At 40.6% G+C, this 15,524-nt stretch overlaps 1 protein-coding gene across 3 annotated transcripts in view; it reads right to left on the reverse strand.

Moving 5' to 3' along the window:
* The window catches only part of LOC5576352 (kinesin-like protein KIF17), a 26,493-nt gene extending 12,118 nt beyond the window's left edge, over positions 1 to 14,375 (reverse strand). Inside the window, exon 1 of one of the 3 annotated variants that reach the window (XM_021837613.1) lies at positions 14,017 to 14,375. The gene's annotated coding sequence lies outside the window, so the exon portion shown is untranslated. Of the gene's footprint in view, positions 1 to 11,723; positions 12,079 to 12,117; positions 12,236 to 14,016 lie in introns of those variants that run through there. The other 2 variants (XM_021837615.1, XM_021837614.1) reach the window with 2 other exon arrangements.
* Between the last annotated feature and the right edge of the window lie 1,149 nt (positions 14,376 to 15,524).

The following is a 15,524-nucleotide window of genomic DNA, read 5'->3' on the forward strand; positions in this document are numbered from 1 at the left end:
TTTCACATTTTCCTTTTCCATTTCCATATAAAATATTTTTCAATCACCATACTATAATTTCGAGACTACCTATATCTCCTAATTTTCGCACATTTTATTAAACTAATCAAACAAGAGATTTTTTTAGAATTTTACCTTTTTTTTCCAATTATTTCTAGCAAAGCCAAATAAAAATTCTTGTGGAACGTCTTAGATACAATATACTGGAACTCACTGCATCGAAGGATTTTGAAAAAAACATTATCATTAATGGTTAAGTTCCAACAGAACACAAAAGTCAGTGCTTTCACAGGTAGCATTTAAAATGCCCCAAGCAAAAATACAAAAATATAAAAATGTCTATTTGTTTGAAAAAAATATTGTGAATCTCGTTATCAAAGTTGGGCCCATACTTTCGGAGACACCCTATATATTACTCTACAAGAAAAAGTGCAAAACATACATAACGCATGATCGTTTGGCTCACGCTTTGACAGCTCTTGCTGCTCGATTGGCTCACACTTTGACAGAAATGTCAGTTGTTTCCGCGAATCTCTCTTATGCAGGATCACGAATGGCAGATTACCTCAGTTAGTTGAAGTTGAGGGGTTAGAAGCAAAGGGATGTAAGTGACAAAAACAATATGTTGATAAAAACGAGTATGAATTTTTTACAGCAATTTTTCAAGAGAGAGAGAGAGAGAGAGAGAGAGAGAGAGAGAGAGAGAGAGAGAGAGAAGAGAGAGAGAGAGAGAGAGAGAGAGAGAGAGAGAGAGAGAGAGAGAGAGAGAGAGAGAGAGAGAGAGAGAGAGAGAGAGAGAGAGAGAGAGAGAGAGAGAGAGAGAGAGAGAGAGAGAGAGAGAGAGAGAGAGAGAGAGAGAGAGAGAGAGAGAGAGAGAGAGAGAGAGAGAGAGAGAGAGAGAGAGAGAGAGAGAGAGAGAGAGAGAGAGAGAGAGAGAGAGAGAGAGAGAGAGAGAGAGAGAGAGAGAGAGAGAGAGAGAGAGAGAGAGAGAGAGAGAGAGAGAGAGAGAGAGAGAGAGAGAGAGAGAGAGAGAGAGAGAGAGAGAGAGAGAGAGAGAGAGAGAGAGAGAGAGAGAGAGAGAGAGAGAGAGAGAGAGAGAGAGAGAGAGAGAGAGAGAGAGAGAGAGAGAGAGAGAGAGAGAGAGCATTCAATCCCTGTTACTTAGTGCTTAGCTTCAAGTACATTGTATCCAAGATGTTCAACAAGAAGTTTTGTTTGATATTTTATTTGACTTTGCTAGGAAACATTTGTCAAAAATGGTAAAAAATCGCTAGTTTTCTCTCCGCATAAGATAACTTCACGAATTCATAGGGTTTCAGGTATTTTCAATATTAACAAAAATAATTAATTTCAAATTTACTAATATCAAATATCTATACTTTTAGATAGGCAACAGAAATTTTAGATTTCTACATTATTTAACGGATACACAAGGACTTGGTTTTGACCCTTTTAAAAATCGAGCACGGCAGAAACCGGATTTTTTATTTTTGTTAAAATTTGCTTTTTTTCTCACATTTATAGGCTCTCTACTTTTCCATAAAACAAATATTTAGGCAAACTTAAGCAAAAGGATTCTTCTCAAATCGATTCCTTAAGCTTAAAAGATCATTTGTGCAAATACGATATGAAGAAACTTCCGTTTGATCATTTGAAATACCCACAATAATAGATAAGAATTCAATAGGGTTCACGACAGATGAGAGTTTATTTTCATCCTAAAATGCTGAATCTATATAAAAATGAGAAACTGGACAGAAGTGGTGAAATATTTGAATAAAACTCAAAGCAAAAAATAAAATCATCTGGTCATGTGAACCTATTCAGAGCCCTAACATGAGAAAAACAAATTTCTGTTGAAATGTTTGTATCAATTTGTACCCATCTGATGTCCAAGATGATTTTTTGCAGCTAGATGTTCTAAAATTGGATTTTTGGCAGCTTCTTTAGAAAACTGCACCTCTGTGCAACGGGAATCGAGAAGATACTTGAAAATTCTTTGGAAAATCACTGAAAAGTTTATTGGATTAAGTAGATGGAAAAACCGAATTTAGTACTATACCATTTAATTCCACTAGAGTTTGTATCCTTTGACAGATAGAGTAAAGTGGGGCATAAGTTCGAGTGGGGTAAGAGTTTCTTTTTAAGATTTCTAGCTAAATTCAAAACAAATCTTATAAATGTCATGGTGGTTCGAATGCTTTTCAAGTAAGAGACTTTCAATCCAAATATCATAAAAATCGATTGAGATTTGGAAAAATTATGGCTATTTGTAGTTTTTCGACGTGAATATTGTAATTTTTGGTCAAACTTTCGTTGCATGGAACCAATTGAAGATAAAATCTTTTTCAATATTTTATGTAAAGCCGTTTCTAGGCCTATCATAAGGTTGCTTTGAGGTGTATTAGTTTTTGCATAAATGCTTGAAAACAATTTTTGGCCCATAGTGGGGCAAAAGTTCGAATCATCGGGGCAAAAGTTCGACCCATGTATAAAATCACGGAAAAATTTGCCAATTGCCTAAAATCCACATATTATCTTCAAATTCAGTTAAATTTGTGTGATCGTGTGAAAACTGCTACCAAAATTTTACATTTCCACTTTGTTTTGCGAAAAACTGTTATTTTTGAGTATATTACAATTAACCCGATTTTGGGCACTTTTTTTGATGAAAATTTAGTGTGTATTTTTCGTCAAACTTAAGTTTACGGCTGGTGTAAAGTATGTCTGTCATAAAAAGATCGATATTTTGTGTTTTCGCCAGCGAACTTTTGCCCCACACTAGATTCGAACTCTTGCCCCACCGGTGGGGCAAAAGTTCGAATAAGACAATCAATTTTAAAACTGTTATAACTAAAAATGGGTAAATATTTTAACACAAGTTTGGTCAGCAAAATTATAGCCAATATGGTAAAGGTTCACTGTATGGTATTTGTTTTGTTTCAACTGCTATTGTTTTCCTGGAAACTTTGATTATACCACTAAGGTCGAACTTTTGCCCCACCTTACTCTACGCGTATTTCGACCTCAACGTAAGGCCGTCTTCAGTGTCGTGTACTAGACTCGACTCCTGGCTTCAACAATGGAATTTGTTAAAGTTTCAAGAGCATTGTCAATATCAAGTTTTGTTTGTAAAGGAATATTAACATCAAGACATTTCATACATATTCCAGTCGGCTCGAAAATAATTGAAAGTGGAGCTGATAGGATTGAGAATCGCTTCATGGGATATTTGAAATGTAACAGGGACATGATCAGAATCAAAATCAGCATGAGTAATCAGTTGGCTACAAAGATGACTAGAGTCGGTTAAGACCAAGTCAATCGTAGATGGATTTCTAGAAGAGGAAAAACATGTAGGGCTATCAGGGTATTGAATTGAGAAATATCCTGAAGAGCACTCATCAAATAAAATTCTGCCGTTGGAATTACTTTGAGAATTATTCCATGACCGATGTTTGGCATTAAAGTCACCAATGACAAAAAAATTTGACTTATTGCGAGTCAATTTTCGCAAGTCAGTTTGGAGCAAATTAACTTGCTGTCCAGAGCATTGAAAAGGCAAATAGGCAGCTATGAAAGTATATTTACTAAGCTGAGTTTCAACAGAAACACCTAATGTTTCAAAAATTTTAGTTTCAAATGATGAAAACAGTTGATACAGTTTTATACGCCTATGAATGATGATTGCAACTCCCCCACATGCACCATCAAGTCGATCGTTACGATAAACAAAAAAGTTAGGATCTCTTTTGAGTTTAGATCCAGGTTTTAAATACGTTTCGGTAATAACTGCTATATGCACGTTATTAACCGTAAGAAAATTAAACAGCTCGCCCTCTTTACCATTCAGAGAACGAGCATTCCAATTTAAAATATTTAAATTATTATTTAGATCCATTAGAAAAACGTAATCTAATAACAATTTGATTTGTAAATTTTACACCTACTTGGACTGCTTCAGTCAAAATGGTGGCTTTGAACATTGCATCAATCATTAGATTCAATTGTTCAGTTAGAAAATTAAAATCATAGGCAGACATATCACTTGAAGTGGGTACATCTGATGATTTCCCATTAGAATTTTCGGTAGACGAAGAAGCGGGGTAAGAGTTACCTGTGGCGGTAGGGTTTTTTTTCCATTTGATTTGAAACAAGTAGAGTGGGTACTCATAGTACGAACAGGGGAGAAGTTCAAATTACCTGCTACGATATCGGCAAAGGATTTACCGTGGGTAGATACATTTGAAATTGAAAGATTCGAACGGCTACCCGTCGGATTAAAATTAGCTTGTTATGATTATGATCTTCCTGATGGGTATGATTCCTAATCAAGCGATCGTTAACTGAAAAATGAGTATTGTTCGATACTCTACCAGGGAAATTCCGGAAACGACCGTTACCGTAACGAATATTATCTTTCATCTGCCTGGAACGAGCCTCAATGACTCTTTTGCGTGAAGGACAATTCCAAAAATTTGACTTATGATTAGCCCCACAATTCGAGCATATGAACTTGAATATTCTTGAGAAAGCCCTTTCCGAACAATGCCAGATTGGGTTCTCTTTTTCATTATAATTACTTGGACTGGGCAAAATCCAAGTAAATCATTAATTCCATTTTTGATCTCTTCAGGTGACTTATAGTCACTTGAGAGACCTTTCAAGACAACTTTGAACAAACGTTCAGTTTTGTCGTCATATGTGAAAAATTTGTGCTTCTTCTCTTCAAGATGTTTGAGAAGATGTTCGCGATCTTTAAGAGTTTCCGGCAAAACGCGACAGTCTCCTTTCTTTGCGATTTGGAAGGAAACCTTGATTCCCCTAATGGAGTTCTGTAGGCGGAATTTCTGAAGGGCGCTGACGTCCTGCTGACGTTTCAGAAACGGAAGCAAGACTAGCTGTCATTTGTCAAACAGCGGAAGTGAAAATATTGCCAACTTTTGTATTTCCTTCTGTATTTCAGAATAAAAGTTAATGCGTAATAAGCGAGCACGATTTCTTCGCACGGGTCTTTTAAAATCCGAGTTTCGTGAGTTTTTCGCCACTAATCGCCTGATGTTTCGTTCTATGGCCATTTCCTTCCGATAGGTTATGGGCCCAGGCGCGAATCGGTAAAATTCGGTCGGTGCGGAGTGGAAAATAGGACTTTTTCTCGAATTGCGTCGCGGCGTGATTTTCGGCCGGTGTTCGGCGTGCGCAGTAGCTGACTCGTTCGACGTTTGCTCTTGTTGAGGTGGTGGAGCCAATCGCCGACAGTGGAATGGCGGATCCCGGAAGATTTTCGATCGCCAAGCTGGGAAACAACAACTATGCAGCGTGGAAATTCCAGATGCAGATGTTCCTTGTTCGCGAGGAACTCTGGAATGTTGTGTCCGAAGCTACACCAGTAGCCCCAATCCCGGACGCATGGCACAAGGCGGACAAGAAGGCCCTGGCAACTATTGCGTTGAGCATTGAACAGAGCCAATATCCCCTCATAAAAGATTGCAGTACAGCTAAGGATATGTTGGAGGCACTAAAGCAGTACCATGAGAAAACTAGTGCTGCGTCACAGCTGTCGCTCCTCATTCGGCTGTGCGATGCAAAGGTAGGTGAAGAAGGAGATGTTGAAAAGCACCTACTTGACATGGATGTGCTTTTCGAACAACTGCAGAGTGCAGGGCTAGTGCTGGACGAGAAATTGCAAATTGCAATGGTTCTTCGTAGTATGCCAGAGTCCTATCATTTTCTGGCGTCGACTCTGGAAGCACGTCCGGATCAGGACGTAACTATGGGGCTAGTTCGATCGAAGCTACTCGACGAGTATCGCAAGCGAGCTGAGCGTAAAGGACCGCCGACGGGAGAGGAGCAGGTGCTGAAGGCAGAAGCAAATAAGCAGAAGGTGTGCTTCTTCTGCAATAAGCCAGGTCACTACAAGAGGGACTGCCGGAAGTTTCTGGCACTGAAGGAAAAGCGCTACGACGGTGAATCTGCCGGGAGCAAAAATGCTGCAAGGAAGAAGAAACAAGCCAAGCAGGCCAAGGAAACAACTTGTGATGCTGTAAGTTTTTCGGCTCGCGAATTGGGCCGATCGGTTGCTGGCAAAGTGAAGGCTTCATCGTGGACGATTGATAGCGGCGCATCCTGCCACGTGACCAGCTGTGAAGAATTTTTCGGTAAGGTGGAAGTATCGCCGGTGACTACTGTGGTGATGGCTGATGGTAATCGATCCAAATCTAGTGGCGTCGGATGTGGAACGATTAGAACCGTTGATGGAAGAGGTAAGCCCATGAATGTCCAGATGTCCAGCTCAACAACGTTTTGTTTGTACCCGACTTGGACGGCGGATTGCTATCGGTTAGCAAGATAGTCGAAAACGGTTTTGACGTCAAGTTCAGCCAAAATGGCGTTAAAATTGTGGATTCTACTGGCAAGATTGTTGCACTTGGAGAGATGGACGGTGGATTGTACATTCTGAAGGAGGCTGGTCACAAAGCACTTGCTGCGGGTCAGTGCCATATCGTCAATTGCCAACACACCTGGCATCGTCGGTTGGGGCACCGTGACCCCGCCGTCCTGGACAGAATCCGAAAGGAAGATTTAGTCGCTGGTGTGAAGGTCATCGATTGGGGATCAAGGGCTGTATGTGAATGCTGTCTAGAGGAGAAGATGGCACGTCAGCCGTTTCCCCATCAAGCGGAAAGACGGACTACGCGGCCATTGCAGCTGGTTCATACAGACTTGTGTGGACCGATGCAGAATGTCACCCCGGGCGGCAATAAGTACTTCATGGCGATTATCGACGATTTCAGTAGGTACATCGTCTTGTATCTCCTGAAAGATAAATCCGAGGCAACAGCGTGCATCAAGAATTACGTTAGGTTTACTGAGAACCAGTTCGGCAGGAAACCAGCAATCATTCGTTCTGACCGTGGCGGCGAATTCGTGAATAAGGAACTGGAGCAGTTCTACCGTTCAGAGGGAATCCAGTCGCAGCTGACCGCCGGGTATTCTCCTCAGCAGAACGGAGTGGCGGAGCGGCGCAATCGATATTTGAAAGAAATGTCGGTTTGCATGCTACTCGACGCTGGATTGGAGAAGTGCTTCTGGGGCGAGGCAATAGCAACGGCAGCCTTCATTCAAAATCGCCTCCCGTCGCGATCCGTAAGTAAAACCCCTTATGAATTGTGGACAGGACGTAAACCGGATCTTGGTAACCTTAAGGTTTTCGGCTGTGAGGCTTACGTCCACGTGCCGGACGTAAAGCGCAGTAAGCTCGACAGTAAAGCTAAAAAACTAGTTTTTGTAGGCTATGACTGCAAGGCGAAGGCGTATCGCTTTCTCGATAAGGCAAAAAGAAGGATCACCATAAGCCGGGATGCTCGGTTCCTAGAAGTGGGTTCAGAGATGCAGGAGGAGAAAGTTTCGGTCGTTCCAGATCCTGAAACCAAGTTGGAGGCTGACATCGAGAAGCAACAGGAAGTAGTACAGCTGGAGTCGGCTCCGGAGAATGAGTCAGATAGTGAAGAGGATTGGAACAGCATTGCGGACGAATCTGAATTTGAGGGGTTCTATTCGGATATTGACAACGAATTTGAAGGCGAGGATCTGAATCCAGCTGGAAGCTCAAGTGTAAGAGAGCAACGTGTGCGACAACGGCGGCGCCCAAGAAGGTTCGACGATGTTGTGGTAGGTGTTGCTGAAGTGGTGGACCATGTTCCGTCAACGTACATGGAAGCAGTGAATTGCCAGGATAAAGAAAGGTGGATAGAAGCAATGAATGCGGAATACAATTCTCATCAGACACGAGGTACGTGGACTCTTGTGCCACCACCACTGAATCATCCAATCATCGGATCAAAATGGGTGTTTCAACGAAAGAAAGACACGTCAGGCCAAACGGTGCGCTACAAAGCACGATTTGTAGCCCAAGGCTATTCCCAGCAATATGGAGTGGATTTCAGCGACGTTTTCGCTCCTGTCGCGATGCAGTCGACGCTTAGGGTACTGTTGGCCATCGCAGGACAACGGAAACTCGAGGTAAGACACGTTGACGTTAAAAGTGCCTACTTAAACGGAAAGCTGGAGGAAGACGTTTATGTACGACAGCCTATTGGATTCGAGGAACCGGGAAAGGAGGAACATGTTTGCAAGCTCCATAAGAGTCTTTATGGCTTGAAACAAAGCGCGAGAGTATGGAATACTACAGTGTGTGCTGTCGAAGCTGGGTTTCCATCAATCGTTGTCTGACCCATGTCTCTACATGAAACGATTGGCAAGTGGTGAATGGATTTACTTGCTAATCTATGTTGATGATATGATCCTCGTTTGCAAAGAAGCAGAGCAGATTACGATTGTCGAGAAGGAGTTACAGCGTGAGTTCGACATCTCAATACTCGGCAGCGTCAGTCAATTCCTTGGAATGAGAGTCAGAAGAGCGGCGGATGGCTTCTATTGCTTGAGCCAAAAAGCGTTTATTCGTGAGATAGCAGCTCGTTTCGGCTTGGATGGAGCAAAGAAGTCAAGCATACCGTTGGATGTTGGATATTTCAAGCAGATTGAAAGTGACGTGCTACCAGATAACAAGCAGTTCCACAGTTCGGTTGGCGCGTTGCTGTTCATTGCTTCCAATACGCGACCGGATATCGCAGCCGCTGTTTCAATTTTGAGTCGGAGGACCAGTGCTCCAACGCAGCGTGACTGGACAGAGCTCAAGCGAGTTGTTCGGTACTTGATCGGCACAGAGGACTACGAGCTGAAGCTAGGCGTTCAACAAACCGGTGATATGGTCCTTGCCGGCTACAGTGATGCTGATTGGGCCGGTGATCGGTCCGACAGAAAATCAACGAGCGGTTTTGTGTTTTTCTTCGGTGGAGCTCCTGTAGTGTGGGCCAGCAGGAAACAAGGATGCGTTACAACATCAACAATGGAAGCTGAATACTTGGCTCTATCGGATGCAGCACAAGAGGTGATATGGCTACGTCGTTTGCTGGGTGAGCTGGGCGAGCAGCAACGGCGGCCGACTACAATCAACGAAGACAATCGTAGTTGTATAGACTTCGTGGCCTTAGATCGTCTGAACAAACGAAGCAAACATATAGACACCAAGTATCATCATGCCAAGGATTTATGCGCCAAAGGAGTAATACAGCTACGCTACTGTTCGACCAGTGAGATGATCGCCGACATCTTTACGAAGCCTTTGGGGCCGAATAAGATCAAATATTTCACGAAGGCTCTAGGACTTGTCGGACTTAACTGATGCCGGAAATGCAGTTCGTCAGCGAGGAGGAGTGTAGGCGGAATTTCTGAAGGGCGCTGACGTCCTGCTGACGTTTCAGAAACGGAAGCAAGACTAGCTGTCATTTGTCAAACAGCGGAAGAGAAAATATTGCCAACTTTTGTATTTCCTTCTGTATTTTAGTTAATGCGTAATAAGCGAACACGATTTCTTCGCACGGGTCTTTTAAAATCCGAGTTTCGTGAGTTTTTCGCCACTAATCGCCTGATGTTTCGTTCTATGGCCATTTCCTTCCGATAAGTTCAAGATCTCCTGCCTAAATACCCCAAATTCAGAACAACTGACCACGCTAGGGGGCACTCTTTGCTTCTTCACTTGAATCAAAGAGCCTGGGCTAGAGGCTGCTTCGATTTGGTGTTCGGAAAATTTGTCTAGAGCATCGAACTGATTGCTCATTTCGATACAATTATTCATTTCACCCTTGGAAGAAAGTTCGCATTCCGGGGAAACGTCCTTTCTTCCATTCTTGCCACCTGTAGTGACAGTTTTAAAACCCACTTTTTTGGAAGGAAGTAGTGAATTCAGAGATTCACCCTTCCTTTTGTTTGTTGTTGATACCATGTTTAATGAATAAACGAAAATAGACGTGACCTTCGAGAGGTTTTTTCCCAAGACGGTGTCCAAGAAGGATTACCACCGCTAGCTTTCGCCAACGGGTCCAACGAAAAATCGAAGGCACGGGTCCAAACAAGGATCGTAAAGGGATCAATAGTAGAAAAAATAGTACTTAAATGTACTGTTTTAGTAGCACTGAAAAGTACCGTTTTGAATTTTAGCACTGAAAAGTACTGTTTTATTGCTTTAGGTAGTTTCTAAGAAAACTTCCAAGAGCAGAGAGAATTCGTGTACGCACAGCACGAAGGTACGATGCGCACTGCACGACGATACTATATGATACAGCAAACTCTCCCTTACTAAGTTTCTCTTAACATAATTTTGACCATAATGCTAGTTAGAAAAATATGGTAGTACACTTTTTCAAATCTCATCGGAGTGAAAATGATTTTTATAATAGCTAATTGAAGATTTCAAAATCCTCAAAAACAGACGCGGGATAAGCAAATATTAATAGGAAAGATCTGACGTATATCCCCTTATTAATAGAAAATCAAAACTTTGTCTTAAGAACAAGCTTTTGATATTCAAACAAATTTTCAGGCCAGCCATGTTGTATGCTGTACCAATATGGACTAGCTGTTGTAATACCAGGAAGAAAGCTCTGCAGAGAATTCAAAATAAAATTTTGAAAATGATTTTGAGGCTTCCTCCCTGGTATAGTACCAATGAATTACATAGGATATCCAATGTTGAAACATTGGAACAAATGTCAAATAAAATAATCAATAATTTCAGGCAAAAATCGTTACAATCTTCTATTGCCACGATTAATGCGTTATATGTTTAGGTTAAGTTAGGTTAAGTATATTAAAAAAAAATTTGTTTCTCTTATAAGCAGGTGAAATCAACTCACCTGTAAAAAGTCTGAACTGCTACGGCAAATGAAATGTAATATGTTGTTAACAAAATGTCAATAAAATCTTAGATTTGTTTTACCAAATTAGGATGATAGTGTTGTCTAATAACACAGAACACCTAGATATAAGAAATAATGAATGTAATGTTTGGAATGATACTAAAAAAAAAAAAAAAAAAAGATCTGACGTAGCCTCAATAAGATCAAGAGCTCTTAAATCTATTGTGGCCCTCTCCATGTTTTCTGGACATCATTGTTCCCACATAATCAGTCAGGCTAAGGACTACTGCCCGACATTGTCCACATGTTTCAACTTGTGTAGACTAGGGCGATTCAAATTTTAAAAATGTTTGAAAATCCAATCCCCCACAACTTCCTTACCATCATTACCGTAAAAATAGTGTTCTGTGAAATTTTTAGCTCTCTAGGTGGTGATTTAAAGGTGGCCCAAAGACATTGTAAATTTATATGGAAATATAAATGGAAATATAATAAGTTTTTACTTACATTACAGTACTATCGTGTTTGGAACATATCTCAAAATTTCTCCATAATAATTTCCATATAAACCTACATTGTCTTTGGGCCACCTTTAAAACACAGCCTAGAAAGCCAAAAATTTTACAGAACACTATTTTTATGGTAAGGGTGTTAAGGAACATATGGGAATGGGAGAATGGATTCTCAAACATTTTTAAATTTTGAACCGCTCTAGTGTAGACCTCATTATATATTTCAATTCCACCTGTGCTCCCCATAGTATTACTGCCCACGGGAAATAATCACCACAATGCATTATTCACAAAACCAGGAAAATGTCACCCGCATCGGAATGGGTCACGGTCATTTACAGGACTTGCTGTCCCCATCCCTATTCTGTTTTATCAACATTACCAACCAACCATAGGTAATGACCGGGCATAACATACGATTCCCTATTTACTTAATGGGAAGGGCTGCACCCACCAAAGTCGTCGTTATGAACTAGTCAATTCCAGCCACTGGATTGCAGTGTTGAGTACGGGGTATTCCCCGCGCTAAACGACCTCGATGATAGATTTCCACACAATGGTTAGACGGTCACGCGAGATCACTGCCACAGTCCAGTATATGCTGGGAGAAACAAGGATCACGCCATCTCCTGCCTAGGACTCGAGCTTCCGTGTTCAAGGGAAATTTTCACCACTGACCATCGCCGCCGTCAGCTACTGGTTCAATTTGTTCTTCACTCGCAATTTAACAATTTATAATCCAAACGCATTGCTTAGGTTTAACATTCTTGATTTCCCAAAGCATGGTTCAAGTTTGAGGCAACGTGCACCTTTTTCACGATATGGTTCTCACTTAGGCAGTTGATTACCGATTTCTCACTAAGCACATATGACCTCGTAGAAGCAACCAACGGCGTAAATTGCGTTGCTGGCTGACCCGTGACCATTTACGGGATCAAACTGCTGCTGCACGAAACATACATTAATCCATATAACGAACGATGATAAGTGACCTGTGGGCTGGCATATGAAACATCGATTTCCTCCAATCGGTGGAAAACTGTGCTGTTGCGTCTCTACAGTGACTCATTTTCATTTTCGTACAGGGTTCTGTTTTCACATCGGGCTGGTAAAAAAAAAATTTCAAATAATTAAAAAAAAATGAACTCCATTTTTTTACCATCGTAGAACACTTATGCCCTTGGGCCTTCCTTCCAGTGGTTAGAGTCCGTGGCTACAAAGCAAAGTCGCAAATTCCCGGTCGATCCAGGATCTTTTGGTAATGGAAATTTCCCCGACCCCCCTGGGCATAGAGTATCATCGTACCTGCCACACGATATACGAATGCGAAAATGGCAACTTTGGAAAAGAAAGCGCTCAGTTAATAACTGTGGAGGCGCTCTTAAGAACACTAAGCTGGGAAACACTTATGCCGACACTCACAGTGACGAACCATTTATAGTTTGTTGAATTATCATATCTAAGTAACGATTCTACCCCATTACCCCGAATGTCATTTCCCCTAATGCCATCACCCCGAATTCCATTACCCCGAATGTACCGTTGCCCCGAATTCCATCACCCCGAATGCTATTTTCCCGAATTTACGATTATCTTGACATGATGATATTAATGACATCTCCACATGATATTGGAATTCGGGGTAATGTCATTCGGGGTGATGGGTCATTCGGGGTCTTGGAATTCGGGGTAATGGCGTTCGGGGTAATGGCATTCGGGGTAATGGGATTCGGGGTAATGGGGTAGAATCCTAAGTAACATTACCAGGTTGTAACGATAAAAATGTGTAGTCATGCATAATAAACAGATTTAAAATCGAAGCATGAAACGAGCTCACCAATTGATCGTCCATCAGCAGCTACAAATCACTTCCAGCTTGGTTTTCACAAATCACTGCCTAGCAAAACGCGTGAAACGAAAAAAAAGTTTACTGCGTCGCCGAGAAAAACAAACTGGCTTACTTGGGTTTCACGAAGCACTGCTCTTTTGTAAAACTGGTAAAAAACTTGGTTTTAAAACTAATTCAGTATTCGCAGATATCATTATTAAAGAAATGCAGTACGAAAGAAATGTATGTACCTGTTTGACTTGCTAAATTTTACGGGAAAAAAATATAGTAGAATAAATTTATTTAAGCTCCAAATTAATAATTAATTATCAAAATCTTGGTTTCAATAAAACTAAGTGATGTTATTAGGGCTTTGAGCAATTTTAAGCAGCATTGAAATTTAGTTGCAAGTGAGTGTAGTAAGTTTGTATGTTGATAGGTGTACGACTATGAATTCTTCAATTTTCAGTTCCATCTTCTCCGTAATTCCTAAGATGAAAGTAAATAGAAACAGTTCGTGATATATCATTTGATAGTTTTTTTACCAACTTGCTGTAAAAACAGTGACCCTGTACGAATATTCATTTGAGCCACTGTACCATGTGGGGACATGCGATGGACATCAATAATGGAACAGTAGCAGCAATGCCCCCTAATGGTCATTATTATCTGCGCACTGTTATCTCTCTATACACATTCAATAGTTCACGTTATCCTTTTTCAGAACTCGGCACGATACACACCAATCATAATTTTGTGTTGTGACTCTAACGGTCACCAACGCAACAGATATTTTTCTTCTCCATTTGGCACCAATTGCTGCTTACGTACGTACGAAAGTTAATTCCACCAGGTTTTCCCTTTCCTTTTGCGAAAAGTTTTCCTTACGGGAAATCCATCAATTCGAAGGTTTGTTTACCTTTCTTCTATCTTCGACCGGGGTTCACGCACTTGGAAACAGTAACTGCTTTCTTATAAATATCCCTTTGTGTTCTAACAAAATAGTTTTAACATGTTTTCACAACCACTTTAACTAATTTCAAATCACTTCTCACTTCGATTTTTAAACTGAAATCCATTTTATTGAACTTATCTTCCAATGTTGAATGAACTGAAAATTACTCTGTTGGACGGTGAGCACGGCACTCGATTATCCGCCAAGGAGGGCTGCCGCACAACACGTCCGTTTCGAGTCGCGTCTAACGTGGTTGTGAAAGTGAAGCGGAAGTAGTGAAAGTCTTAACGGTAGACCGACTTATCCACTGGACCTGACCTGCGATAGTGCAGCAGTAGTTAGTAGCCTTCGTGTTGGGATGTTTGTGTCTTAATTTTCAGACAGAGAGCGTCCTTATACGATGCTCCACTATAAAAGACCGCTTATACCGTTTTCAGCTAAAGGCTGCGGTTTTTATTTAAATTCTTTACGTATTAAGTATTTAAGTATTAGTAATAATTTCTTCAATTTCCAGACATCGTTCCTCGGAGTACCTCGAATTTTTCCAACGAGACGTCTGCATTACCTCAAGGTATTTTCTCGAATGCATCTTTGATATCCTGTTAGGATTTTCTTCAAAAAACAGGAATTGTTCAAAGATCTTATTGGGAAGTTTACAGGCATTCCTCTAATTATTCAACTGAGATGAAATTTTCGGGGATGAAGAACATATTTTTTTAAAGATTTTTTATGTGTATTCTCTCTCGAGATTGTTTAGGAGTAACACACGGAGCTCCGCTTTAGTAATTATATATTTTTAAGAAGCACTTTGTTTTTTTATCTTTTATAAAATTTGTCCAACTTTTTCTATAGAAATCTTGAATTTCAAGGTAATCTTTTCTACATTTCTCCCGAATAAATAATTTCATACACTCCTTCCAAGGTCTCTTCAATTTCTTTTTCCTGACATTTTCTTCGAAAACACTTGATTAAATACAATCTTAGATGAAAAAAAAAATAAAAAATAAAAGAAAAACATGTTCTGGGTACCTCTAAGAAATTATCCAAGAGCTCTTTCAACGATTTTACAGAAATTTCAATTATTCTTCTTTTGGTTTTTTTACAGAATTTACACCAAACTCAATCCCACTGGAAACTGCTGTGCTTTTCAAAGGATTCCTCCAAAAAATTTTCAAGGATTCGATAAAAAATTTCACTACAATCAACTCCAAACATTGCCCTAGACAGGGATTCCCTAAGAAATTGTTGCAGGGATTCTTCAAAGCAATTTGCCCTATATGTTTTCCGTTGTACCATCCTACACTTAACGAACTCTTCCACCATCAACTCAATGATGTTTGCCTCATAAGAGTACCACTCCTATTTTCAGACACAAACAAGATGATTTTCATCGCTGAGTAATTCTCGTTGAGACCGGCCTTCTATTTACACTTGGTCTTTCAAAATGTTCAAATTCATTCGAAAGCTCCTGT

Source organism: Aedes aegypti, chromosome 1, assembly GCF_002204515.2.
Source record: "Aedes aegypti strain LVP_AGWG chromosome 1, AaegL5.0 Primary Assembly, whole genome shotgun sequence".
Taxonomy (NCBI): Eukaryota; Metazoa; Arthropoda; class Insecta; order Diptera; family Culicidae; genus Aedes; species Aedes aegypti.